The sequence below is a fragment of the Giraffa tippelskirchi genome, chromosome 8, assembly GCF_054371585.1.
Source record: "Giraffa tippelskirchi isolate mGirTip1 chromosome 8, T2T-mGirTip1v1.2.pri, whole genome shotgun sequence".
Lineage (NCBI taxonomy): Eukaryota > Metazoa > Chordata > Mammalia > Artiodactyla > Giraffidae > Giraffa > Giraffa tippelskirchi.
In genome coordinates this window covers 1,170,282-1,198,014 of record NC_137282.1, presented here as the reverse complement: position 1 = coordinate 1,198,014, position 27,733 = coordinate 1,170,282, and the positions used below count along the sequence as shown (strand labels likewise).

The following is a 27,733-nucleotide window of genomic DNA, read 5'->3' as shown; positions in this document are numbered from 1 at the left end:
ATTCCAACAGGGCTGAGTGACCCCGACGACGGAATCGAGGTGAATACCCCCAAAGGCAACACATTTAGGTAAACATATTGGGTTCAGATCACACATTTGACTCTTCGAGGATGGCCTCAAGCTCCTATTTTTTTATAGAAATATTTACCCAGATCCCAAACAATTCAAAGTCCTTTTTTATGAGAAGAAAGCAGAAATTACTAACAGATTTATTTTATTGTGAAGGGTTTCTATTCCTTTACAGGTTTCAGTCTGTGAAAAGGGAGGGGAGTGGGAGGATGGGGTATCACAAAGAGAACGAAGCGGAAGCAGAAAATTCAGACTCCATGTGCTTCTCACACTATAGTTAGGCTGTCACTAATGTAGCTATTAACTTTTCATGTTCAGATTTATTATGTTGTCATTATAGCACTTTTCTTTGCTGATGTATCAAACCACTATTACATATTTGTTGGCATCTCATCTATTTAAGGGAAACAAGCGATCACCCGTTGCCAAGGAGACTAATAAGGAGTGTGCAAGCAAAGACTGCAGAGTTCTTGCTGGAAGATAACAAGTTGCTGGTGTTTCATTTTCGATTAAATCGTAAACTACCTCATTGTTTGAAGAAAAATTATCTTCTTTCTCCCATTTAAAAAAAAACCTAGAGCACGTCTTCAAAAGGTAAGTCTAAAGACTTTCGAAAAATGAAATAGATGAACATGATCGACCAAAAATATTTTGGAAAATAATAACATCTGATAAATTTCCCTAGAAAGAAAATTAATTGGGGGGATTTTGAAAAGTTTTCTTCTCCATCAGAGAAACATGCAACAAAAATATGGCCCAACTGTTTCTTTAAAAGCATTAAATAGGACATGAGGCTATGGATATGAACTGTAGATTTTCACAGACTCTGTGACACGTCTCAAGGAAGTCACATGGGCTTTAGATACAATCAGGACGCTCCGGGCATCCTCTCGCAGCCTCGATGGGCTGGCTGTCCACCGTGCCCAAATGCTTGTCTTCTTGTGTTCCTCCCTTTGCTTATAAAACAGAGAAAATGACATTTCCCACAAGCATGGTTGCGAAAGTTAAATGAGATAGCATTTATTAATCATCTACAATATGTAACTTTCAGGTACCTCTCAATATTTTGTCATCATTCATTGAATTCAAGCTTTCACTGAATATCTGCATTTACTTAGTGTTACAAATATGAATAAGACCCCTCACCGTCTCTAAACTCAGAATTGTTACAGTCGAATAAGTGATTCAGATAAATAAAATATAATTTTAATACTAAGTTTCCAGTATGATTACAGAGTCCACATATTGCGCTAAGGCTAGCTACTGTAACAGATCAGTCTCTAAGTCTTAGCAGTTCAACGCTTCAATGATTTCAACATTTGTGTTTCTAATGGTTAGGTTGATGGGCTTCCCATGTTTACGTAGGACCCAGGACCCTTTCAGCCTCTTCCAAAAACATCTGCTTCATCTTCAGCATAGCAGGCAGAGAGGACGGAGGATTACCCTAGCGAGGTTCTCTAAGGCCAGACCTGGAAGAATTACACATCACTTCCGCTTGAATCCCAGTGTAACTGATTGGCTAGAAATCCGTTACAAAGCCACACCTACCTGCAAGGGAGACTGGGAAAGGTCAGCTAGCTTTGAGCCCAGGAGGAAGTGGTTTATGAGCATCCGGATCGTCTCTGCAACCCAGAATTAGGCACACGCACTAAGGAAAAGCAAAACAGGACTACAAAGTTCAATGTAAGGTGGGTGGTAAAGAGGGAGTGAGGAAAGACTTCCTGGAAGAATGGATCATTGGGTTTTGCTGAAAAATAAATATGCATTATCTAGGCAACACTGGACATGAGCGGGTGCTTGAAGAGGTGGAAACAACAGAAGTAGAGATTTGGAGTATGTGGGGCTTCCCTGGAGGCGCTGCAGCAAGAATCCGCCTGCCAGGACCAGAGACGTGGGTCTGATCGCCCACCCAGAAAGATGCCGCGTGCACGGAGCAGCCCAGCCTGCGCGCCACGGACGCGGGGCCTGCGCACTGGGCCTGGGAGCCGCGACTTCCCCAGCGCCCTGGGCTCCCCAACAAGGAAGCCACCGCAGCAGCAAGCAGCCTGCTTGCAGCAGCTAGAGCAAAGCTAGCGCAGCAACGGAGACCTAACACACCACAAATCATTATGACTTTAAAAAAGGTTCAGAAAAATTCAGGCTGTGTAAAGTGATAGAATAAACAGCAGAATACATAGAGGGTACCAGGACGGTTCAGTTTTACTGGAGCGAAGCAACCTGCGATGGGGTGTGATAGGTAATAAAGAAAGGGTGGAAGAAAATAATAAATAAAATTTTAATTTAATATTTATTGTTGTTGTTGTTCAGTTTCTCAGTCATGCCCGGCCTTGCAGACCCCATGGACTGCAGCCCGCCGGGCTTCCCTGTCCTTCACTACCTCCGGGCCTTTGCTCAAACTCATGTCCGTTCTTTACAGCACCAGACACTCGCAGCTGAGCACGTTTCCGTCCGCCCAGCCGCTTCATTCTCCCCGGAGCTCTCAGTAATTGCCCTAGGCTCTTCCCTCATCGCCTACTGGACACCTTCCGGCTGGGGGGGGGTGCATCTTCTGGTGTCAGGATTTTTGCCTTTTCTATTGTTCATAGGGTTCTCGCGGTAAGAATACTGGAATGGGTGGCCATTCCGTCCTCCAGTGGACCATGTTTTGTCAGAACTCTTCACTATGACCCGTCCGTCTTGGGTGTCCCTACAGGGCATGGCTCATAGCTTCATTGAATTACACAAGCCCCTTTGCCACGATGAGGCAGTCATCTATGAAGGGGGATATTTATTGACTACTTATTAAACACCAGGCCCAGTTCTAACATTCTATGTGTATTAACTAATTTGATGCTCAGTAATCCTGGGTTGGGCAGATCCCCTAGAGGAGGGCATGGCAACCCACTACTCTTGTCTGGCAACCCACCCATGGACAGAGGAGCCTGGCGGGTTACAGTCCATGGCGTCACGAATTGTTGGACTACAACTGAAGTGACTTAGCATGCACGCAGGCGATCCTATGAGGTAGGCATGGGATTATCCTGTGACAAGGGTGAGGAAATTATCCATATGACAAAGGTGAGGAAATTCCATAGTTTGTCCGTGAACACAGATTAAGTGATAGCCTGGGATTCAGACCCAGGCTATGAACTCCAAATCATAACCTTAAACATTTGAACAGGTCTAGTGTAAGATCCTAATAGAAGATCACAATGGCTATGGGTGACTTATTATATCAGAGTGAGCAGGGGAGAGGAGCTACATGATGAAACCTGTGCTCTGAGTCTGTAGTTCCCTCTGGTGGTTGGTGGGGGTGAACTGGGCTTCCCAGGTGGCACTAGTGGTAACGAACCCCCCGGCCAATGCAGGAGACATCAGAGACGTGGGTTGGATCCCTGGGTCGGGAAGATCCCCTGGGGGAGGGCATGGCAGCCCACTCCAGTGTTCTTGCCTGGAGAATCCCATGGACAGAGGAGCCTGGTGGGCTGCAGCCCACGGGGTCATACTGAGTTGGACATGACTGCAGGCACTTAACACATGCACACACGCGGAGGTGAATTATTAGAATGTTTATCAACCTGAGTGTGCCATGAACTCCCCTGAGTTTATTAATCCACAAACAGCTGGGCTGAACCAGCAGAGTTTCTGGTTTGGTTGCTCTGGAGTGAGGTCCAAGATGTGTATTTCTAACAAGTTCCCAGAAGATGCTGTGCCCACATTTTGAGAATTACTGATGAGAAAGGGTAAGATTGAAAGAAGCATATTTGTGTTGGCAGTAGTTAACACTTGGAGTTAATAAAGAGTAGGTATGTAATATCATATTCCCTGCTCCATTGTTAGAATACCATCATTTTTGTTCTATTTTCTGAATTATAAAATGTCTATGAGATGTTTTTTTGATTGATACTGCGAGCTTAGTCGCTCAGTCATGTCTGACTCTTTGTGACCCCACGGACTGCAGCCCACCAGGTTCCTCTGTCCGTGGGATTTCCCAGGCAAGAATACTGTAATGGGCTGCCATTTCCTCCTGCAGGGACTTCTCCTGACCCAGGGATCCAAACTGCATCTCCTGCGTCTCCTGCATTGCCAGAGGATTCTTTACCTGCTGAGCCATCAGGGAAGCCCCTTTTTGATTGGTAGTTACCACCAACAGGAACAATAGACTTAAGGAATTACCCCATAGAAAATACACTGTGTGAGCTTGCTAGGGTTGCCCTGACACACTGTCAGAGTATGTAGCTTAAACAACAGAAACTTATACTCCCCATTCTGGAGGCCCAAACTCCAAGACCAGAGTGTCGACAGATTGGTTTGCTTCTGGTGCTTTTCTCCCCGGCTTGTGGATGTCAGCTTCTTGCTGTGTCCTCACATGACCTTAATCTGTGTGTTTGCAGCCGTGGTGTTTCTTTGTATTTCTGTAAGAACTCTGGTCATACTAGATTAGGTCCCATTGGATTAGGTCCCCATTTTATGGGCTTCTTTTTAATCTAAATACCTCTTTGAAGGTTTTATTTCCAAATACAGTTGTATCAGTTAGAATTCACCCATATGGCTGATTTTGACTCAGTTATCTCTTTAAAGGCTCTATCTCCAAACACAGTTATATTCTGAAGTACTAGGTTTTGAGACCTCAGTATATGAATTTTGGAGAGATATAATTCAGTTCATAAATTTACTAATTTAAATCTACTATGAAGTGTTAAGTTTTTGATGTATGACAGCAGTGATACAGGGGGTACTCGATTTCCCCGAATTGCCCAGTTACTGACACTTGCATTTTATTATTTAGCCAATAGCTAAAGCAAAATTTTTCATCTTTCAGATATAGACAAAGATCCAGTGTTACTCTGCCGTTCAGCCTGTATACTCAGGACAATATACCCTGTTGAATAGAGGTACCTCATACATTACTAGAGGGCATATTAAATGGTACGACTCCAAGGAAGGAGAATTTGGTAATCTCTAGCAAACTTATATTGCATTTTTTTCACCTAGGAATATCAGTTGTAAGAATATATACCATAAATACACTATCAAAAGTATGAAAAGAATGTCAAGATCATCCACTGCACTATTATATTATTAGTTTACTAAAACCAAAATACTGAAGATAATGCCCAAAGATTAATGAGTGTCAGTCAAACTATGATATATTCACACAATGGAGAATTATGCAGCTGAAAAAAGGAATGAGGACTATACCCATATACTGCCATATCTCAGGATATATAGTTACATGAGAAAGCAAGGCAGAGTAAATTCTATATGGAATGCTACTATTTATTTAAGAAATAATATAAATTATGCAAGCAATTTAAATGTCTGTAGAGGAAGGGGAGGTAGGGTAGCAGAAATGGAAACAATACTGTTTATAAAAGTATATTTTCTGTAGTTTTAAAAATGCGTTATTGAGGTATAATGATATCCAATAAATGGCATATATTTAAAGATAACACTTACTAAGTTTTGACATGTATATATCCATTAAATTAACATCATGATTGAGAATAATCATCCATCATTCTCAAAAATTTCATTTGTGATCTCTTCCCTCTCCAAATACCCTTCACATCTCCACAGGACCATCTCTAATATTCCTTCTGTCATTAGAGATTTTTAAAATTTTTCTAGAACTTTATTTAAATGGATTCACACAGGATGCACTCTTTTTTGTATAACATTTCCTACTCAGAATAATCATTTTGAGATTCATCTATATTGCTGCATGGATCAATAAGTCATTCCTTTTCATTTTTAGATGGCATTCCATTGCACTGGCTTTGGCACGCCAGTTTTTTATTGACACTATTGATAGATATTTGGATTGCTCTAAGTTTTTGTCTACTGCAAATGAAATTATGATGAACAGTTGGGGACATTGTACTGATATACGGTTTCATATCTCTTGGTTAAATATCTCCAAGTGAAATGGCTGGGTCTTATGGAACATAAATGTTTTACTTTTTAAAGAAATTGCCAAGCTGTTTTTGCAAAGTAATTGTAACAGCCAGCAGTTTATGAGAGCTTCCAATTTCTCTACATTCTCCCCACATAATATGCAGACACACAGTATGGTCAGTTCTTTTAATTTTAGCCATTCTCATAGATGTGTAGCAAGGGCTTCCCAGGTGGTGCAGTGGTGAAGAATCTGCCTGCCAGTGTACAAGATGCACATGGACTAAATCCCTGGGTTGGGAAGATCCCCTGAAGGAGGAAATGGCAACCCACTCCAGTATGCTGTCGACTAAAAAAGACGCACAACGTGAGCATTGTGAGTTAAGTTTTATTTGGGGAAAAATGAGGACTCAGTCTGGGAGACAGCACCTCAGAGAGCTCCGAGGAACTGTTCCAAAGATGTAGTGGGGAGAATCAATATATACGATCTTGGTGAGTGGGAGTTCAGTGCAATCATGAGCTTACTTTACAAGGAAAGGTTTTTGGCTAGTCATGAGGAGCTGATGTCACCACGAAGGGATTTAGTGTTTTTCTAGACATGAAGAGATGCAAGGATTGGGATCATGAAATCAGTTCCTGAAAACATCTAGGATCTAAAGACCTGTTACACCAGTTTCTCTGGAGCACAGGGTGCCTCACTCTCCACCTGAACTCCCCTCAGGGGGTGTTGAAGGTCAGCAATTGCAGCAGCTCAGGGTTCAATTTCAGCAGAGGCAGATGGCAAATGCCCTTGTTGTAGTTCAGTCACTGGTAAATGCTCTTGGCAAGTGCCAATTTGTGATTGACAGTGCTTGCCTGGACAGTCCCAATCCCAGAGGAGCCTGGTGGACTACAGTCCATGGTGTTGCAAAGAGTCAACTGAGCTACTGAGCGCGCCATAGATGTGTAGCAGTATTTTATTGTGGTTTTAATTAGATGAAGGTCTGCCTAGTCAAAGCTATGGTTTTTCCAGTAATCATGTATGGTTGTGAGAGTTGGACTATAAAGAAAGCTGAGCACTGAAGAACTGATGCTTTGGAACTGTAGTGTTGGAGAAGACTCTTGAGAGTCCCTGGGACTGCAAGGAGATCCAACCAGTCCATCCTAAAGGAAATCAGTTCCGAATATTCATTGGAAGGACTGATGCTGAAGCTGAAGCTCCAATACTTTGGCCACCTGATGCGAAGAACTGCCTCATTTGAAAAGACCCTGATGCTGGGAAAGATTGAGGGCAGGAGGAGAAGGGGACAACAGAGGATGAGATGGTTGAATGGCATCGCCGACTCAATGAACATGAGTTTGAGTAAGCTCTGGGAGTTGTTGATGGACAGGGAAGCCTGGTGTGCTGCAGTCCATGGAGTCTCACAGAGTCGGACACAAATGAGCAGCTGAACTAAACTGAACTGAAGTATCTTATTGTGGTTTTAATTAGCTTGTTCTAAACACTGATGCAAAAAAAAAACATTGTCACCTATATGTCTTCTTGGTGAAATGTGTCTTCAGTGTTCTTTGCAATCTTTTAATTTACAAGAAAAATATAACTTTCATCATTCTGAAGGCCAGAATACATTTCTCATATTGTATTTGGTCTTCCTTCACAGTTCCAGGCTCACAGCTCCCCAGAATCTTGGAATTTCCTAAGTATTCAAAGTGACAAAATGTGTCTCTTGTTACGTTAATCAGGAGACTTTTGGAAAGTCCCCAAGGATGGCGCTGGTCGCCAGTAAAGCAGACCGTCTGATTAGAGGGTCCCACCCTGACCTCCAGGGAGAGAAGGGAGGCTCCAGGTGCAGTCATGGATGGCCAGCTTTAACCAGCCGTGCCTGGGTAATGAAGCCTCCATAAACACCAAAGGACGGGCTTCAGAGAGTTTCCGGTTTGGTGATCATCTGCAGTTTGGTGACCACGGTGCTGTCCAGGGCGTGGAAGCTCCATGCACTCTCCGCATAGCATCTGGCTGTTCCCAGCTTACACCCTTTTATAATAAACGGGTGATCCAGTGGGTGTAATGTGTCTCCCGTTCAGTGAGCTGCTCTAGCAAATCAAGCAAACCTAAGAAGGGGATCATGGGAGCCAGTGGGTCAGAAGGACAGACAACAACTTGGACTTGTGACTGGCATCTGAAACCCAAGGTGGTCACTGGGACTTCCAATCTATAGACAGTGGGGTCAGAAGCATTTGGACTTGTAACTGACCTTTGAAATAGGGGTGAGTGAGCAGTCTTGTGGGGTTCAGCTCTCTGTTGATGGACTCTAATGCTGTCTCCAGGTATATGGTGTTAGAATTGAGCTGAATTTGCAGACACCTAGCCGTATCCAAGGATTGCTTGTTAGAAGGTACGGGAAATCCCTCACTCACATGTGGAAATTGGGTCCAGAAACCCCAAGGCTCACCTCTTGCCCCTTTTAACTAAGCTGTTTATTTTCTTATTATTGAAGTCTAAAGAATATTTACATATTCTGGAGTCAAATCCTATATCAGATATTTGCTTTGCAAAGATAGATTTTTTCCCCAACCTATGGCTTTTCTTTTCATGTTCTTAGCAATGTCATTCAAAAGGCAGAAGCTCTTAGATTTAATGATTTCCAAGTTATGTTTTTTTCTTATACGTTTCATGTTCTTGGTGTCAAATCTAAGTAACCTTTGACTATGCATGGTTACAAAAGATTTCTCTTGTATTTCTTCAAGAAGTATTACAACTTTAAGTTTTACATTTGGATCTTTGAACTAATTGTATAAATTTTGGTATATGGTGCAAGGCATGAATCCAAAGTGGGTTTTTTGTTTGTTTGTTTGCTGCATATTTCAGCTGAATGTTTCAGGAGTATTTGTTGAAAATACTGTAGTTTTCCCTATATAATTTTCCTTGCACATTTACTGAAGATTCATTGACTCTGTAAGTATGGGTCTATTTCTGGGCTATATATCTATGTTTCATCACCCTATTCATCGTCTTGGTGTAAATATCATACTATTTTCAATACTGTAGTTTTACATTCCCTTCAAATCGGGTAGTTTTAGTCTTCCAACTTTGATTGTTTTAGAAGGCTTTTTGGAATTACCATATGAATTTTAAATTCAGCTTGCTAATTTCCACAAAACATTCTACTGGAGTTGATTGAAATTATGCTGAATCTATAAATAAATTGCAGGAGAATTGGTAGGAAGCCACTGTATCACTCATTTGTTTTGGGTTTCTTTAATTTCTCTCAGCAATGTTTGGAAGTTTTCAGCTACAGTTTTTCCAATTTTTGTCAAAATTTTCCCCATGCACATATTTCATATTTTATGTTCTTCTAAGTAGAATCTTTAATATTTAAATATCTGACTATTTGTTGTCAGTATAAATAGAATTGATTTTTGTATACTCATATCTTAAGATCTTGATAATGTCACTTCTTAACTGTAATACTTTTTTTTAGATGCTATTGGATTTTCTACAAAGTTTATCATGCCATCTGAGAATATTGGTCATTTTGCCTCTTTCCTACATGTCTGAACTTTTTTTGTTTTTGTTTGCATCATTGCACTAGCAATCACTCTAACACAGTGCTTAACAAAATGTTTGCTTCAGTTTGGGGCTATTACAAATAAAATTTTCTTACTTCTTATTTTAGAGGGAAATTATTTAGCATTTCATGATTAAGTATAATATTAACTGGAAGTTTTTGTAGATGCCTTTTATTATGTTAAAAAAGTTCTCTTTTTTTCAGTTTGTGCAGAATTTTTCTCATGAATAGATATTGAATTTTGTCAAATGATTTTTCTGAATCTATTGGAATGATAATATAGTTTTTTAGTATGTCAATATGGTGAATTATGTTTAATGATTTTTTAATGTAAATCAACTTTGCATTCTTAAGATAAATCTTACTTGGGAATGATGTATCATCTTTTTTATATATTGGGTGACTTCCTAAAATTTTGTGAAGAATTTTTGTGTCCAGTTTAATGTGTAATTCAGGTGTATAGTTTACTTTTTTGGTAATATCTCTGGTCTCTGGTTTCTGTTTGTTTGTGTGGATTGTTTTGGGTATCAGACTCATCCCTTCCTCATAGAATGAAGTGGGAAATATACTTTCCTCTTGAATTGTTTGGAAACTTTGTGTAAAATGAGTATTATTTATTGCTTAAGCATTTAGTGAAATCCTCAAGGAAAGCCATCTGATCTTGAAGTTTTCTTTTTGGGAAGAATTTTCACTGCAAGTCCCATTTCATTAATAGATGTGGTAGTATTCATGTTACCTAATTCTTTTTCAATGAGCTTTAGCAGTTTATGTCTTTAAGGAATTTGCTCATTTTATCTAGTTATAAAATATATTGGCATGAAATGGTTTCTATTATTCATTTATTATCTTTTTAATATCCATAAAATCTGTTTCGATGTCATGTCACATTTTGTATTGACAGTTGACCTCTTTTATCATGATCGATTTGGCCAACATTTATTGGGTTGTACTGATCTCAAGTGATTTAATTGATTTTCCCTTTTATTTCCTTAATTTATATTTATTTCTACTCTGACCTTTTTTATTTCCCTCTTTTGTTTTCTCCTTAAGTTGGAAGCTGAGTTCTTTGAGACCTTTTATCTTGCCTTTTTTTTTCTAATGTGAGCATTTAGTGCTATTTGTCTCTCTGTCAGTACGCTGTTGACTGTATGCCATGCATTGTGACTGAGGAGAGCGGGCAGCAGAGGATGAGATGGTTGTGTGGCATCACCAGCTCAATGGACGTGAGTTTGAGCAAACTCCGGGAGACAGTGAAGGTCAGGGAAGCCTGGCGTGTGGCAGGCTTGAAAAGAATATGTATGCTGCTGGTTTTAGTTGGAGTGTTCAATAAATGTCAATTCAGGGCAAGCTGATTGATAGTCTGGTTCAACTACTCTGTATCTTTAGTAAGTTTCTGTTTCCTTATATTAATTATTGAAAGAGACTTGCTAAAATCTCTGATGATAATGATGGATGTGCTTATTTCTTTTCTCAGTTCTATTCATTTTTGCTTTCTCTATTTTTAAGATCTGTTGTAAAGTGAAGAAACATTTAGGATTGTTACATGCACTTGAAGAACTGACCCTGTGGTCTTGAAATTACTCTTTATCCATGGTAATGTTCTTTTCTCTAAGATCTGCTTTGCTTGATGTTAATACAGCCACTCACTTTTATTATTATTATTATTATTGTGCAATTACCATCTTTTACTTTTAGTTTATTTGTGTTTTTATTTTTAAAGTGAGTCTTTAATAGGCAGCGTACTTATGTACATGCTAAGTCACTTCAGTTGTGTCCAATTCTTTGAGACCCTATGGACTGTAGCCCACCAGGCTCCTCAGTCCATGGGATTCTCCAGGCAAGAACACTGGAATAGGTTGCCACGCCCTCCTCCAAGGGATCGAACCTATGTCTCCAGTATCTCCTGCATTGGTACGCAGATTCTGTACCACTACTGCCACCTGGGAGGTCCAGGCAGCATATACTTGAGTATTATTCTATTATTTACTTATTTGCAAGAGCCTGGCTGTTTATTTAAAGCAGACTGAAGAATTATTCACAGAAGGGACTTGGAGCTAACATCACTTCTTGTCTGTGTTCCGGGTCGTCTCCATGTTACAAACAGCAAATGCATCCTCTTGGCTTTACTTCTCCCAGTTTTCTGAATGCTCAATCACTGAGTCATGTCCCACTGACTCTTTGTGACCCTGTGGACTGGGGACCACCAGGCTCCACTGTCTGTGGAATTTTCCAGGCAATGATACTGGAGTCGGTTGGCATTTTCTCCCCCAGGGGATCTTCCTGACCCAGGGATCGAACCCATCTCTTACACTGGCAGGCAGATTCTTTACCACCGAGCCACCTGGGAAGCCCCTCAAAACATCCCGTTGCCCACTTATCCCTCCAGACCATTAGCCCTGCAGCCATGTGTCACCCCAGGCCCTCCAGTGGGCAGGAGAGTGCAGGAAAATGGGACAGTGAACAAGGCAGAGTTTCAGGAGCGTTAGAGGCGTGCACCCCCTTTTTCTCTCAACCTTTGAGTCAGTGCTCAGCTGCAGGGCGCATCAAGTGCTTTAACAGCAGAGTTTGGGAGGAGTCATGTATGGTAACAGAGTTGGAGTACAAAGAAAGCTGAGCATGGAAGAATCAATGCTTTAGAACTGTGTGGTGTTGGAGAAGACTCTTGAGAGTCCCTTGGACAGCAAGGAGATCCAGCCAGTCTATCCTAAAGGAGATCAGTCCTGAATATTCATTGGAAGGACTGATGTTGAAGCTGAAGCTCCAATACTTTGGCCGCATGATGTGAAGAGCTGACTCATTGGAAAAGACCCTGATGCTGGAAAGATTGAAGGCAAAGGAGGAGAAGGGGATGACAGAGGATGAGATGGTTGGATGGCATCACAGACTCGATGGACATGAGTTTGAACAAACTCTAGGAGTTGGTGATGGACAGGGAGGCCTGGCGTGCTGCCGTCTATGGGGTCACAAAGAGTTAGACACGACTGAGCAACTTCACTTTGCTAGGATGGAAAATCCAGATCTTCACAAAGCTGGGCTGCAAAGGTATGTCTGTAGGCATGCAAACCCAAAACAGCATCTCTCATGAGGCCCCTTCTCCATGGTAATCAGCTTAAAATTCAGATTATCTGGCCTCATGATTCATTTCTCACCACCCCCTGCTCATCCTCCCACACTCAATTTTATTTTCTTTTTTAGAGCTTTTTATTTTATATTGACATAGAGTTGATTAACAATGTTGTGTTAGTTTCAGGAGTACAGCAAAGTGATTCAGTCATACGTCTACACACATCTGTTATTTTTCAGATTCTTTTCCCAAACAGGTTATTACAGAATATTGTTCTATGCTACACAGTAGCCCCTTATTGATTATCTATTTTGTATATAGCAGTGAATATTATTCTTTTACCCAAGCCTACATTCTCTGCTTTTTTGAGTGTTTGGACTATTTACATTTAAAGTGATTATAATATTATTCTGTTTACATTTATTAATTTCTTACTTATTTTCTATTACTTCCTATTTTTTTTCTTTCCTTTTGTCTTCCACATCTGTCTTGAGAAATATGGATATTTGTTGAAGGGATATTCATGATATTAAAACATTTCAGATAACCTGCTATCAGGAATAGGATTACAATTGTGATTATATTATTAACATAAACACGATTTTTTATTTTTTAGATATACTCAGTAAAACTTTGTGACTGAAATGATAAGATAGTTGAGATTTTCTTCAAAATAATGTGAGAAGTTTAAGTATGTGAGTCTATGGATGAAAAAAAAATATTGGTTGTAAGTTAATAAAAGCGATGGATTCCTGAGAGTTTATTATACTGTTCTATCTTGTTTGCATTAGACATTTTCCATAATAGAATATTTTTAAATAAGAAAATCCAAATCAGATTTTAAGACTTACCTGACAGAGTTGTGTTTAGGATAAACTCTTGGTGCAAATCCCATAGCAAATAACTGGCCCATAAATGGGAACTTGATATATCTCAGTTATTGCCGTCAGCCTCACTGACAGATGTGAAGTCCTGCAACAGAGATTTGTACAACACCTGCTTCACTGCTTATAAAGCTTTGGGAAGCGTTTCAGCCCTCCCTGAATCCACCCGTTAGTAGAGGTTAGAAAGTTGTGACTTCTTCCTTTAGGGCACAGCCTTCAATAAGTTGCTATGACAATGTGTTAGATAGATTTTCAGGCATTCACTTCATGGCAAATAGATGGGGAAGCAATGGAAACAGTGACAGACTTTATTTTGGGGGGCTTAAAATCACTGCAGATGGTGATTGCAGCCATGAAATTAAAAGGCACTTACTCCTTGGAAGGAAAGTTATGACCAACCTAGACAGCATATTAAAAAGCAGAGACATTACTTTGTCAACAAAGGTCCATCTAGTCAAGGCTATGGGTTTGGGTGGACTCCAGGAGTTGGTGATGGATAGGGAGGCCTGGCGTGCTGTGGTTCGTGGGGTCGAAAAGAGTAGGACACGACTGAGCGCCTGAACTGAACTGCAGAGAGCTGATTAGACTGTTTTGAAAGTAAACCTTAAGGGCCAAAGCATGACTTTCCTCCAAAAGAATGATAAGTTATTTCCGCAATCATGTATTTTGAGCAAAATGTAGTAAATCAAATAAATTCAAACACTTGTGCTGAAAGGTTCTAGAGAAGCAAAGAGGGATCTTGAATCCCCTTTCTGGCCACATTCTGACAAATACTCAAGTGACTCTTCTGAGTCAGGTACTGTTTTGAGGCACTGATGACATCATGAGGATCAAGGCAGACAGAGCCCAGCCTCCAGCAGATCTTATATTTTAGAGGGGAGCAGAAAAAGGGGAAATAAACCAACATATTGATAAGCTAGACTGCCACGTAGTGATCATTGTAAACCCACCTAACATGGTTCAAAATGGAATAATGCCTGTCAATAGCCACTCAGAACTGGAACTTTCTGAGGTCAGTAAGTCTATTCGCAGAAAAACCACACCTTACAGAGACGTACCCACCCAGATACTGCTGGGGGCCAGGGCAGACCTGAGGTCACCCCGCCCTCTCCTGCAGCTCCCCCGTAGAGCTCAACAAAAGGCTCAAACTGCCACCCTTGGGGCCCACACCACTCCATGCTTCTGGCCCCTTTCCTCTCTCGGAAAGTGAATAAAAACTCTCTTCTCTTCTCTGGTTAAAACTTCTGTGAATTCTCTCGCAACCTGGGTCGGCAACAATCACACAATGAAGACAGATGACATAGTCCACATATATGTACTGTTGTGACCCTTCACGGTTCACCTGAAGCTATCACAATATTGTTAATTGGCTATACCCCAATACAAAATGCTTTGGTGTTAAAAATAAATAAATAAATAAAAATTAAAAAAAAATGACGTAGTCCAAAAGAGTGGAAGTGGGGGTGGAAATTTTACAGACGGAAATATCGAGGAAGGAGTCTGAGGAAGTGACACTTCTGCGTGGCCATGAATTAAATGAGTGAGTCAGCATGTAAATAATAAAAGGGAGGAGCTCCCAGGAGCCACACGTGCAAAGGCCCTGAGACTGGGATGGGACGTCACACATCAAGCTTGTACTGAGGTGGCCAAAAGTCCACTTGGATTTTTCTATAACATCTTATAGGAAAACCCAGGTGTGCTTTTTTTAGCCACCCAATGCTTACAGAGTCAGAAGAGAAGCTGTAACTGCATTTTTCTATGGTTTATATTTCTTAGTAACGAGTTATATTAATTTCTTCTCACGTTAGGGGTATCTTCTTCTAAATCTGAGCCACCATGGTCTAGAAGTTGGAAGAAATCCAAGGGATATAAGTACCAAGCAAAGAAATATTTGGCTTCCCAGGTGGCACTAGTGGTTAAGAACCCACTGCCAATGCAGGTTAGACGCGAGACACGTAAGCGACTTCCCTGGGCTGAGAAGATCCCTTGGAGAAGGACACAGCAATCCACTCAAGTGTGCTTGCCTGGAGAATCCCCATGGACAGAGGAGGCTGGTGGGCCACAGTCCAACGAGTCAGAGATGACTGAAGCGACTTAGCATGCGCACGCAAAGGAGTATCATTTCACGCTTCCAACTAATAGCTGTGAGAGTCTTCATAGGAGGAAATACGTGTTTGTCCTTTCCAAACCTAATGCTGATAAATCATAAAAGTGACTTTGAAACCAACATCTCACCAACTTAGCTGGTCTGTCATGGTGATGGGGACATTTCCAGAAGAGGAAAAACAACCACCTAATATGTTTATGACACGAACCAACCGTATGCTGTCTGTAAGAAACTCACCTCAACCAGAGGCAGGTTAAAAATAAAATGCTGGAAGATAGTTTATCAGATGCCAAGGTTTTTCAAAGGAAAGAAAGAGTGACTATATTAATATTAAACTCTGTAGTCTTTACAGCAAAGAAAATAACCAGAGAAATAGAATCATATTATTCAATGATAAAAGGAAAGTCCATCATGCTGCAATAGCAATCCTAAATGTATATGCAGCAAACAACTGAACTGTCAAATGTGTGAAGCAGAAACTGATAAAAGCAGAAAGGAAAACAGAAAAATCTCAAAATTTAAGTACAGATTTAGTACCATTCTCACAACAATTGACAGAACAGCTAAAGAGGTAATCAGCTAGGTATTAAAGAACTGAAAACCATCAACCAAAAGGATCTCAGTTACATTTGCTAAAAGATTCTACTCAGCAACAGAATATACATTCTTTCCAAGTGCACGTGGGACATGTACTAAGACAGGCTGTATCCTGCATCAAAACACAAATTGAAAAGACTTATACAAATTATGTTCTTTGAACACAGTGGGATCAAACCAGAAAGTAATAACAGAAATATACATGGAAAATCTCTGAATAGCTGGAAATCAAGTAAAACATTTCTAAATGACTCTTGAGTTAAAGAGGAAGCTTCAAGAGAAATTAAAGATACATTGAACTTGAATAAAAACAAAACTATAGCATGAAATTTGTGGATACAACTGTAGCAGTTTTGAGAGGGAAATTTACAGTATTAAATATTACATTATGGAAGAGAAGAAGCATCCAGTCATTAATATATCTCAGATCTCAAGGACTTAGAAGAAAGGGGTACAATTATTCCAAAGTGATTATAAGGAAGAAAATAATAAAGATAAGAGATAAAATCAATGAAATTGCAAACAAGCAAGAACAGTAGATAAAATCAATGAAACAAATTTCTTCTCTTTGAAATAATAAAAGTATCAACCCTCTAGTAAGACTGAAAAAGAGAGAGAGAGAAAGAAAGCACAAATTACTAATATTAGAATTGAGATAGAAAATATTACTATAGACAGTACGGACTCCCAAAGGATAATAAAGTTTTACTAGTAACAATTCTACACTCATAAATTTAACAACTTAAAAAAATAGACCAATTTCTCAAAAATCATGAAATACTACAACTTATATAACATGAAATAAATAATTTGAAATACCCTACAACTATTTAGTAATTAATAAATTTATAATTAATTAAGTCCCTAAAAAAGTCTCCAAGTCCAGATGGTTTCATTGGAGAATTCTACCTAATGTTTAAAGAATTAACAATTCACAATCTCTTCCAAAAAGAATACTAAGATGAAGAGAAAATTTCCCAGTTTATTTTGTGAAGTTTATTACCTTGATAACAAAAACAAAGATAGTACTAAAAAAAAATAGATAAAATACAACCCAATATCCCTCTTGAATAGAGATGTAAAAATTAACAAAATAATACCAAGTAGAATTCAATATTCAGCAATTTATAAATAATTTCTATCATGGCCAAGTGCGATGAGAAACTAGAACAAGATGACAAGAATAAGACAGTAAGTGGGTCACGAAATAACTGAAAATGGAACCAATGGAATCAATAACTGCAAGCATACACAATGTTAGTTTATATTATAAAACAAAATGCAATCTTGAGCTGTTTATAAGGGACTAATGAAAAGTCTACTAAACGAAGCATACAAAAAAGATGAACAAAATTAGAACATTAAAACGTAAAAAAAAAAAAGAGCAGTCTTCTGGATTCCAATTAAGAGTGAGTAAAATGTTTCACTTTAAAAATTTAAAGAATGCCTAGCAGGAAGCTTATGTGGAAGATATTATAATGACAAACCTTTAGGCACCATACAATCAAACGTATAAAGCAAAAAATGTTTAACAATAGTGGTAAGTTAAAACTGGACAGCTACATGTAAAACAAGGAAACTAGAACACCTCCTAACATGATACACAAAAATACACTCAAAATGGGTTAACGACTTAAACATAAGGCCGAAAACTTTAAAGCTCCTAGAGGATAGTATAGGCAGCACACTCCTTGACATAAATTACAGCAATATCCTCTGTGACCCATCTCCTAGAATAATGGAGACAAAAGCAAAAATAAACAAGTGTGACCTGATTAACCTTAAAAGTTTTGACACAGCAAATAAAATATAAATTAGGTGAAATAACAACCCTCAGAATGGGAGAAAATAATACCAACTGAATCAACTGACAAAGGATTAATCTCCAAAATATACAAGCAGCTTATACAGCTCAATACCAGACAAAGAAACAACCCAATCAAAAAGTAGGCAGAAGGCCTAAACAGACACTTCTCCAAAGAAGACATACAGATGACTAGTAAACAGATGAAAAGATGGTCAACATCACTCATTATTCAGTCCAGTTCAGTCACTCAGTCGTGTCCGACTCTTTGCGACCCCATGAACTTATAGGCAGAGTACATCATGAGAAACGTTGGGCTGGAAGAAACACAAGCTGGAATCAAGATTGCTGGGAGAAATATCAATAACCTCAGATATGCAGATGACACCACCCTTATGGCAGAAAGTGAAGAAGAACTAAAGAGCCTCTTGATGAAAGTGAAAGAGGAGAGTTTAAAAGTTGGCTTAAAGCTCAACGCTCAGAAAACTAAGATCATGATTTCCAGTCCCATCACTTCATGGCAAATAGCTGGAGAAACAGCGGAAACAGTGCCTGACTTTATTTTTTTGGGCTCCAAAATCACTGCTGATGGTGATTGCAGCCATGAAATTAAAAGACGCTTACTCCTTGGAAGGAAAGTTATGACCAACCTAGACAGCATATTAAAAGGCAGAGACATTAGTTTGCCAACAAAGGTCCGTCTAGTCAAGACTATGGTTTTTCCAGTGGTCATGTATGGATAACAAGTAGAATTCAATATTCAGCAAATTCAGGATTATAAAGTAAGCTGAGCGCCGAAGAATTGATGCTTTTGAACTGTGGTGTTGGAGAAGACTCTTGAGCATCCCTTGGACTGCAAGGAGATCCAACCAGTCCATCCTAAAGGAGATCAGTCCTGGGTGTTCATTGGAAGGACTGATGCTGAAGTTTTTTAAAACAAAACAAATCAACAACAACAACAAAAAGACATACATTACGATTGCAAAACTTTGATATCTTTGTTAGTCCTTGATGATTAAAAGTCCTTCAAGGGAGGGATCTATTGATGAGAGTCCAGAGACGGGATTCAGAGCTCTTTTTTATGACATTATTATCACTGACCACGCTTCACCCCGGGCCATGTGTGTGTTTACCTGTCTCATCTCTTGCTCTTTCTTTTGTTCTTCCACATTTTCTTTCTCTACCACTAGGTTCTCCATTTCTATATTTTGGCCTCGGCTCTCTATAAGCAGCTGTATGTTTACATCATTCACATAAATGACAATACAAATACAAAGAGACATTATCTCTTCTAACAATTCTGGCAAATGCATGTGGCCGTGTTGGCCTGTTATGAGTCAACTGCCCCGTGACAGTCTCTGACCAGATCCTGGATGCTGTGAGTGTCTGTACTGCGTCACATGCTGATGTTTGCAACCCCAGCACATTCTGTTTCACTCAAACCGCATGGATAGGGCGATTCACACAGGAAGATGAAGGTATTAGTTTCCAAAGAGAAAACAAATGCGGGAGAAGAAGAAGCAATGTTTTTCCACTATAAGGATTGGAATGATACAATTAACAAGGGTAGCCTTATAGATACAGACACCTGAATGTCACCAAGCTTCCTCCTCCTTTTGTGCAAATAAGGTCAAATTAATACAAGCATCATTGCTAGCTTGCAGCCCACCATCTTTATAGCAATGTATTCTCTGTCATTATACCTTGCCTCCATCTTTGCAAGTTTTTCAAGCTTTCTTATTTCTTCCAACAGTTCTAGGTGTCTGTAGAGGTCTTCCACACTCACAGCTAGTTTTTAAGCTATTGCTGTCTCTGCCACCCTAGCTGCGTAGAAGCCCCCTTCTGTGGTTACAGTTGGGTGATGCTCTAGACACTGTGCCTCACCTTTGATCAACCTCCTGGTCAGCACCAAGATTTCACATATTTCTTGTACGTTTTCATCCTGGAGCACTGCTGGTGTGGAGAGTTTATACTCTCTTGTCCACCCATTCTCAATCTTGTGTATAAGTCCCTTTCCTCTATTCCCTGTGGTCTTGCAGAAGGCTGGCAATATTGGATGGATTTTATTAAAGAATGAGTGGCAGATACTTTGTGGGCTTGGATAGCTCTTGGCATTTCATCATGGCATCTGTTATACCTGCTTCCTTGCTGGCTCCTCTGCCATTGCCTCCAGCTCCCAAGTTTACATGAGAAAGCCTATAATGCTTAGCATGAAGGTTAAATACGGTGACCAAATTTTAGAAAGGCAAGTCAGGACAAAGCCATATCAGACAAAAATATTATAATAATAGAATATATGAAATAATTGCCCACATATTAAATTATGAGTTATTACTTTAATACAAAAATATGAAAAACAGATGCTTGAAATTCTGTATTCCTTTTTGTTTATCTAATTTTTGGGGTATTTTTATTGTTGTTATTCTCTGTTGTGTCCAACTCCTTGCAGCCATATGGATTGTAGTCCACTAGGCTCCTCTGTCCATGGGATTCTCCAGGCAAGAATACAGGAGCGGGTAGCCATGCCCTCCTGCAGGCTATTTCCTGACCCAGGGATCAAACCCACATCTCCTGCATTGGCAAGCGGGTTTTTCATCACTAGCTCCACCTGGGAATCTTCTGTTACATACAGCTAGTATTTAAGCACAACAACAATAGGACTAGTAACAGTGACAATTAATAGTAATTAACAGTATGACTAATAAAAGGCAACGCGTGTGAAAAATACAGCAGTAATTTTTTGTTCCTTTCTGTCCTTTGATTCTGCAGTTTAACTTAAAAAATTCTTTATTTTGCAGGTTGCATTATTGTATATTCTAGAGGTACATAAATTTAAGAATTTTTAAAGGAGAACAACAACATAATGGATGGAGTTAAACAAATATTACCTAAATTTTATTTAAAAATAACAACGGTGTGTTTTTTTCCATCCCACAATAGAATAGGATACTTTTAATCTTTCTGTTTCTTTTCAATAATACTTCTCTGAACTTCATTTTGCTTTTAGGATGTCCTTTTATTCTTTTGTATAGTGGCAAAATTGAACATAGTTAAAGGTAAAATTCACTTTGACTTGAAATTTTGTTCTTATCAAAGTTATACTACATTGCTTCTTGGTGCTAGTCTAATATGGCAGCATCAAACTAAACAGGCTTTCAACAGACGTATGAGAGCACAGAGTACATAGGATTTTACTTTCCCGCGATGGCAGTCCTTTTCAATTTATAGGAATTAATATTCAATTTTCCAATAATGTCACCCAGAGACTCCTGGCTTCTGGTCTGACATTTAAAGAGGTTGGAAGCTATGAATCCTGTCCCTGAAATAGTAAAAAAACTGAACAAACTGAAAATCACCAACTATTCCTTGATCTATCAAAGAATTGAGGTTATAGATCAAGACCCTACCCTAACATTGAAGACAGAGTTGACTAAAGGGATTCACAGCTTACTTGGAGCAAAAGCACATGACTGAACTGAGTACCAGAAGGAATACTCAAGTAATAATTGCTGGAGGTTCAGCACTGACCAGCTTAAGAGTTATAAGCTCCTGGAGTTTTTTCAGTTATAACACCAAAAGCATAATCAATCAAGAAAAATTGATAAGTGGAATATCACTGAAATTAAAAGTACTATGAAGGCACTATCAAGAGAATGAAAAGAAAAGTTACGGATTGAGAAGAGACATTTGCTAAAATGATGTCAGACAAAGTACTTGCATGAAAAATATATGAAGAAGTCAAAACTCAACAGTAAAGAAACAAACTAAACAAAGTGGGCATAGAGAGAACATGTCTCAACATAATATGGCCACATACGACAAACCAACAACTAACATACTCAGTGGTGAAAAGCTTAAAGTTTTTCCTCTAAGACCAGGAAAAAGACAAGGGTGCCCACTCTTGCTGCATCAACATTGCAGATTATTCGGTAGACAAGAAGGATGTATATGAATGAAATATCAGACCCTATTGCTTCACTAAGAGAAAACTTGGAAGATGCTGGCGAGTGTCTGGAAGTAAGAATGCATGTCTGCATCATCGCAGACTTTGAGAGTAACTCTGTTTAGACCTATCTAAATTGTCGTAAGTGCTTTAAAAATTAATCCAGAAAACCAAAAAACAAAATACTTCAATAAAAAAGAAACAAAAAGCCCAATTATAAAATGTAAAAAATATTTGAAACTCAACAAAGAAAATGCACAGATGGCAAATAAACATATGAGAAAGATGTTAACATCATATGTCATTAATGAACCACAAATTAAAAGAAGGAAATGCAGCTACATGCCTTTTATAGTGACTAAAATAAAAAGCACAATAAAGTCCACAGTGTATCTATATGCTTGTTTTGGCAGATGAACAGCTTGCCATTTAGGTCATTTTCATCTATAAAGTTTTTATATAGATTAGCCATGTCTAAAATACCGATCATTTTTAAGCATTCAGAAGTTCAATGGATTTCATCATAAGTTACATTTCTACAGGAAAATGGTTTTAATACCCAGAGATAATTTGAACTTGTAAAATCAAAATTTGATTCCAAATTTTAAATTACAGTTTTTGTAAAGATATTGAGAAAGTCCTATTAAACTTGGCTTCCCTTTTCTATAGACATACTTTTGAATTTCTAGTAAATGTGTCATATATTTCATTATATGAATTTTTGCTGCAACCCACACATAGAAGATACTAAGAAGAGGTGTCAAGAATACACAGAAGAACTGTACAAAAAAGATCTTCATGACCCAGATAATCATGATGGTGTGATCACTCACCTAGAGCCAGACATCCTGGAATATGAAGTCAAGTGGGCCTTAGAAAGCATCACTACGATCAAAGCTGGTGGAGGTGATGGAATTTCAGTTGAGCTATTTCAAATCCTGAAAGATGATGCTGTGAAAGTGCTGCACTCAATATGCCAGCAAATTTGGAAAACTCAGCAGTGGCCACAGGACTGGAAAAGGTCAGTTTTCATTCCAATCTCAAAGAAAGGCAATGCCAAAGAATGCTCAAACTACTGCACAATTGCACTCATTTCACACGCTAGTAAAGTAATTCTCAAAATTCTCCAAGCCAGGCTTCAGCAATATGTGAACCGTGAACTTCCAGATATACCAGCTGGTTTTAGAAAAGGCAGAGGAACCGGAGATCAAATTGCCAACATCCGCTGTATCATCAAAAAAGCAAGAGAGTTCCAGAAAAACATCTATTTCTGCTTTATTGACTATGCCAAAGCCTTTGACTGTGTGGGTCACAACAAACTGTGGAAAGCTCTGAAAGAGATGGGAATACCAGACCACCTGACCTGTCTCTTGAGAAACCTGTAGGCAGGTCAGGAAGCAACAGTTAGAACTGGACATGGAACAACAGACTGGTTTCAAATAGGAAAAGGAGTACGTCAAGGCTGTATATTGTCACCCTGCTCATTTAACTTATATGCAGAGTACATCATGAGAAATGCTGGGCTGGAAGAAGCACAAGCTGGAATCAAGATTGCCAGAAGAAATATCAATAACCTCAGATATGCAGATGACACCACCCTTATGGCAGAAAGTGAAGAAGAACTAAAGAGCCTCTTGATGAAAGTGAAAGAGGAGAGTCAAAAAGTTGGCTTAAAGCTCAACATTCAGAAAACTAAGCTCATGGCATCCGGTCCCATCACTTCATGGGAAATAGATGGGGAAACAGTGGAAACAGTGTCAGACTTTATTTTTTGGGGCTCCAAAATTACTGCAGATGGTGATTGCAGCCATGAAATTAAGATACTTACTCCTTGGAAGGAAAGTTATGACCAACATAGATATCATATTAAAAAGCAGACACATTACTTTGCCAGCAAAGGTCCATCTAGTCAAGGCTATGGTTTTCCCAGTGGTCATGGAAGGATGTGAGACTTGGACTATAAAGAAAGCTGAACACCGAAGAATTGATGCTTTTGAAGTGTGGTGTTGGAGAAGACTCTTGAGAGTCCCTTGGACAGCAAGGAGATCCAACCAGTCCATCCTAAAGGAGATCAGTCCTGGGTGTTCATTGGAAGGACTGATGCTGAAGCTGAAACTCCAATACTTTGGCCACCTCATGCAAAGAGTTGACTCATTGGAAAAGACCCTGATGCTGGGAAGCACTGGGGGCAGGAGAAGGGGACGACAGAGGATGAGGTGGCTGGATGTCATCACCGACTCAATGGACATGGGTTTGGGTGAACCCCGGGAGTTGATGATGGACAGGGAGGCCTGGCATGCTGTGATTCATGGTGTCGCAAAGAGTCAGACACGACTGAGCGACTGAACTGAACACATAGTATCAAATAATTCATGAGCAGTCAGTTCATCCTTTTCTTGACTCATTACGGCCCTTTGAAAATCATTAAACAGTTTGAGAAACAGCACAGAAGTTTCTGTTTTATTGTAGTTCTTTTCCCATTTTTTATCCTCCACGTAAATATTTCTAAACTGAAGAACATTTTTCTTGTCCCAAATTTTGAAATATGATTTTACAATAGGCCGACATTTTAATATCTCTCCTGTGACTCAGTGGTTAAGAATCCACCTGCAATGCAGTAGACACAGGAGACCAGACACAGGAGACCAATCCCTGGGTCAGAAAGATCCTCTGGAAAAGGAAATGGCAACCCACTCCAGTATTCATGCCTGGAGAATTCCACGGACAGAGGAGCCTGGGGGACTACAGTCCATGGTGTCACAAAGCGTCAGACACGACTGAGCGACTAAACATCACAGAGTCATCCTCTAGACATGTAAAAGGCTATTACCTTTTATTTCAGTAAAGTCTAAAACACCATAAATGTTCCTCTGCACATTTCAAGGAAACTGAAAAGTGATTAAAAAAAATTCTCATTACAAAATCCTCACTATCACAGGTAGGCAAATCACACACTTTAGCACTGTTGTATAAAGGTTTGCAGAATATTCAACAAGGTAAAATCTTTTTGTATTCTTTTGTAAGATGTTTATAAACTGAATGGAATTTTTCAAAGTTTACTTTTGCTTTATTGGCCAAATCAACAGTTTGATGAGCAGAGTTTCGAGGGTATTTGGACAGAATATCAACATTTTTTTTTACAAGTACTCAAGTTTCATTAAAATCTTCATAAAAATTTAGAAAGTAGTTTCAAAGTACCTTCTTCAAATCAAAGTACGTTATAGCTGGGATAACATTTTCATTTGTTTGCTGCATGGTGTCAGTGTGCTTGGGTTTCAGGGATGAGAGTTAGGAACTATGACCCTTTTTCCTTGTTGCAGTGATATCTGACTGGTAACTTTCTTGGAAGTAGCTCTTGAGATCCACAGGGTAAAGCATTTTGCTCTCTTTTCAGTGTCCACAACAACCTTGGGCTGAAGAAAGGTTAAGCGGCTTTTGCACCGAAGCGCCTCGTAGGAGCGGGAGAGAACCTGCACTTTGAGACTTGGTCCAGGGCATTTTCCATCGCCCCATGGGACTCATGGCTGGAGGTTACCCTGTCTCTTCAGGAGCCTTGAAGGTTCTTCTAATCAGGGGCCTTCCTAACATATGACAGTTGGATCTAAAGATTCACATTCAGAGAAGTTACTGCGTACAGTGCAAAGCAGTAGGTTGGGGGGAGGGGTAAAACTGTGAGGTGATCACAGAATGATATTAGTGAAACTGGCCTAAGCCTGGAAGGAAATTCCTCACTTACTTCCTGCCTCATCATCATGTTGCTTCCTTCTCTTCCTCATTCCTCTCCTGCAGGCTCCCACCTTTTTTCTAACACTGCCCTGGCTGTTCATTTAAACTGGAAATCGCACGGTGGTTCCCAGCTTCTCAGTTTAAGATTCTCCATGGTAGCCTGCAAGTATGGCTACATTTTTCCATTTACGCTTTCCTCTTCTACAACCTCAGAAATATCTGAAATGTGATAACCTCTGATTGGAGTAGGTCATGGTTGGAGAATCAGGGAAGTAGGTTTACAGAACTAGTGTGGAATTGAAAATAAAGCACAAGAAATTCTCTTTCAAATTTATTCTGCAAAAGCATTACTGGCATACCTCGGAGTTATTGGGTGTTTGGTTCTGGACTACCTCAATAAAGTGAATACTGTGATCAAGGGAGTCACATAATTTTTTTTTTCCCAGTGCATACAAAAGTTATGTTTGCATTATACTATAGTTTATTAAGTGTGCAATAATATTATGTCTAAAAAATGTACATACCTTAATTAAAAAGCCGTTATTGATAAACATTGCAAACTATCATCTGAGCTTTCAATGAGTTATAATCTTTGCTGCTGGAGGGTCTTGCTTCAGTGTTGATGACTGCTGACTAATCAAGGTGGTAGTTGCTGAAGGTTGGACTGGCCATGGTAATTTCTTAAAATAAGACAGAAATGAAGTTTTCCACATCAATTGAATCTTTAATTTATGAGCAATGTCTTTGTGCATGCAGTGCTATTTGATAGCATTTCATCCCATAATAAAACTTGTTTCAAAATCGGAGTCAGCCCTCTCAAACCCTGCTGCCGCTTTATCAAATGCGTGCAGGACAAGCCGTTTCCATCGTGTCCGATTCTTTGTGACCCTATGGACTGTAGTCCACCAGACTCCTCTGTCCATGGGATTCTCCCAGCAAGAATATCTGAGTGGATTGCTATTTCCTCCTCCAGGGGATCTTCCTGACCCAGGGGTTGAACCCACATCTCTTATGTCTCCTGCATTGGCAGGTGGGTTCTTTACCACTAGCGCCACCTGGTAAGATTTATCAAATAGGATTATGTAATATTCTAAGGACTTCTCAGGTGACACTAGTGATAAAGTGTCTGTTTGCCAATACAGGAGATGTAAGAGATGCAGCTTTGGTCCCTGGGTTGGGACCATGTTTTTGAATTGTGGTGCTAGAGAAGACTCTTGAGATCCATTGGACTGCAAGGAGACCAAACCAGCCAATTCTAAAGGAAATCAACCTGAATATTCATTAGAAGACTGGTGCTGAAGCTGAAGCTCCAATCCTTTGGCCACCTGATGCGAAGAGCTGACTCATTGGGAAAGACCCTGACGCCGGGAAAGGTTGAAGGCAGGAGGAGAAGGGGATCACAGAAGATGCGATGGTTGGATGGCATCATGGACTCAATGGACATGAGTTTGAGCAAACTCAGGGAGATAGTGAAGGGCAAGGAAGCCTGGCACACTGCAATCCATGGGGTTGCAAAGAGTTGGACAGGACTTAGTGACTAAACAACAAGAATATTTTAAATCCTTTGTTGTCATTTCACTCATCTTCACAGCACATTTATCAGGAGCAGATTTCGTTGCAAGAAACCCCTTTCTCTGTTCTTTCACGAGAAGCAACTCCTTATCTTTTAGGGTTTTATCCTGAGATTTTCCCAATTCAGTCACATCTTAAGGCTCCACTTATAATTTCAGTTCTCTTGCTATTTACACCACATTTGTAGTTATTTCTTCAACTCACACCTTGAACACCACAAAGTCACCCATGAGGATTGAAATCAGTGCCTTCCAAACTCCTGTTAATGTAGATATTTTGACTTCCTGTGAATCACAAACATTTTAAGATGGCATCTAGAATGATGACCTCTTGAGACTTCCTTGATGGTCCAGTGGCTAAGACCCCACACTCCCAGTGTAGGGAGCCTGGGTTTGATCTTTGGTCAGGGAACTAGATCCCACATGCCACAACTAAGAATCTGTATGCTTCAGCTAAAGATTCCACATGTTACAGCGAAGATGGAAGGTCCTTTGTGTTGCAGCTAAGACAGAGCGGCCAACTAAATAAACAAATATTTTAAAAAA

The 27,733-nt window shown here is 39.6% G+C and overlaps 1 long non-coding RNA gene across 1 annotated transcript; it reads left to right on the top strand.

Moving 5' to 3' along the window:
- LOC145517572 (uncharacterized) lies at positions 1-25,946 on the top strand. The gene is made up of 3 exons (XR_014062160.1): positions 1-68; positions 473-663; positions 25,285-25,946. It is a non-coding gene; the product is annotated as an uncharacterized LOC145517572 (long non-coding RNA).
- The last annotated feature ends 1,787 nt before the right edge of the window (positions 25,947-27,733 follow it).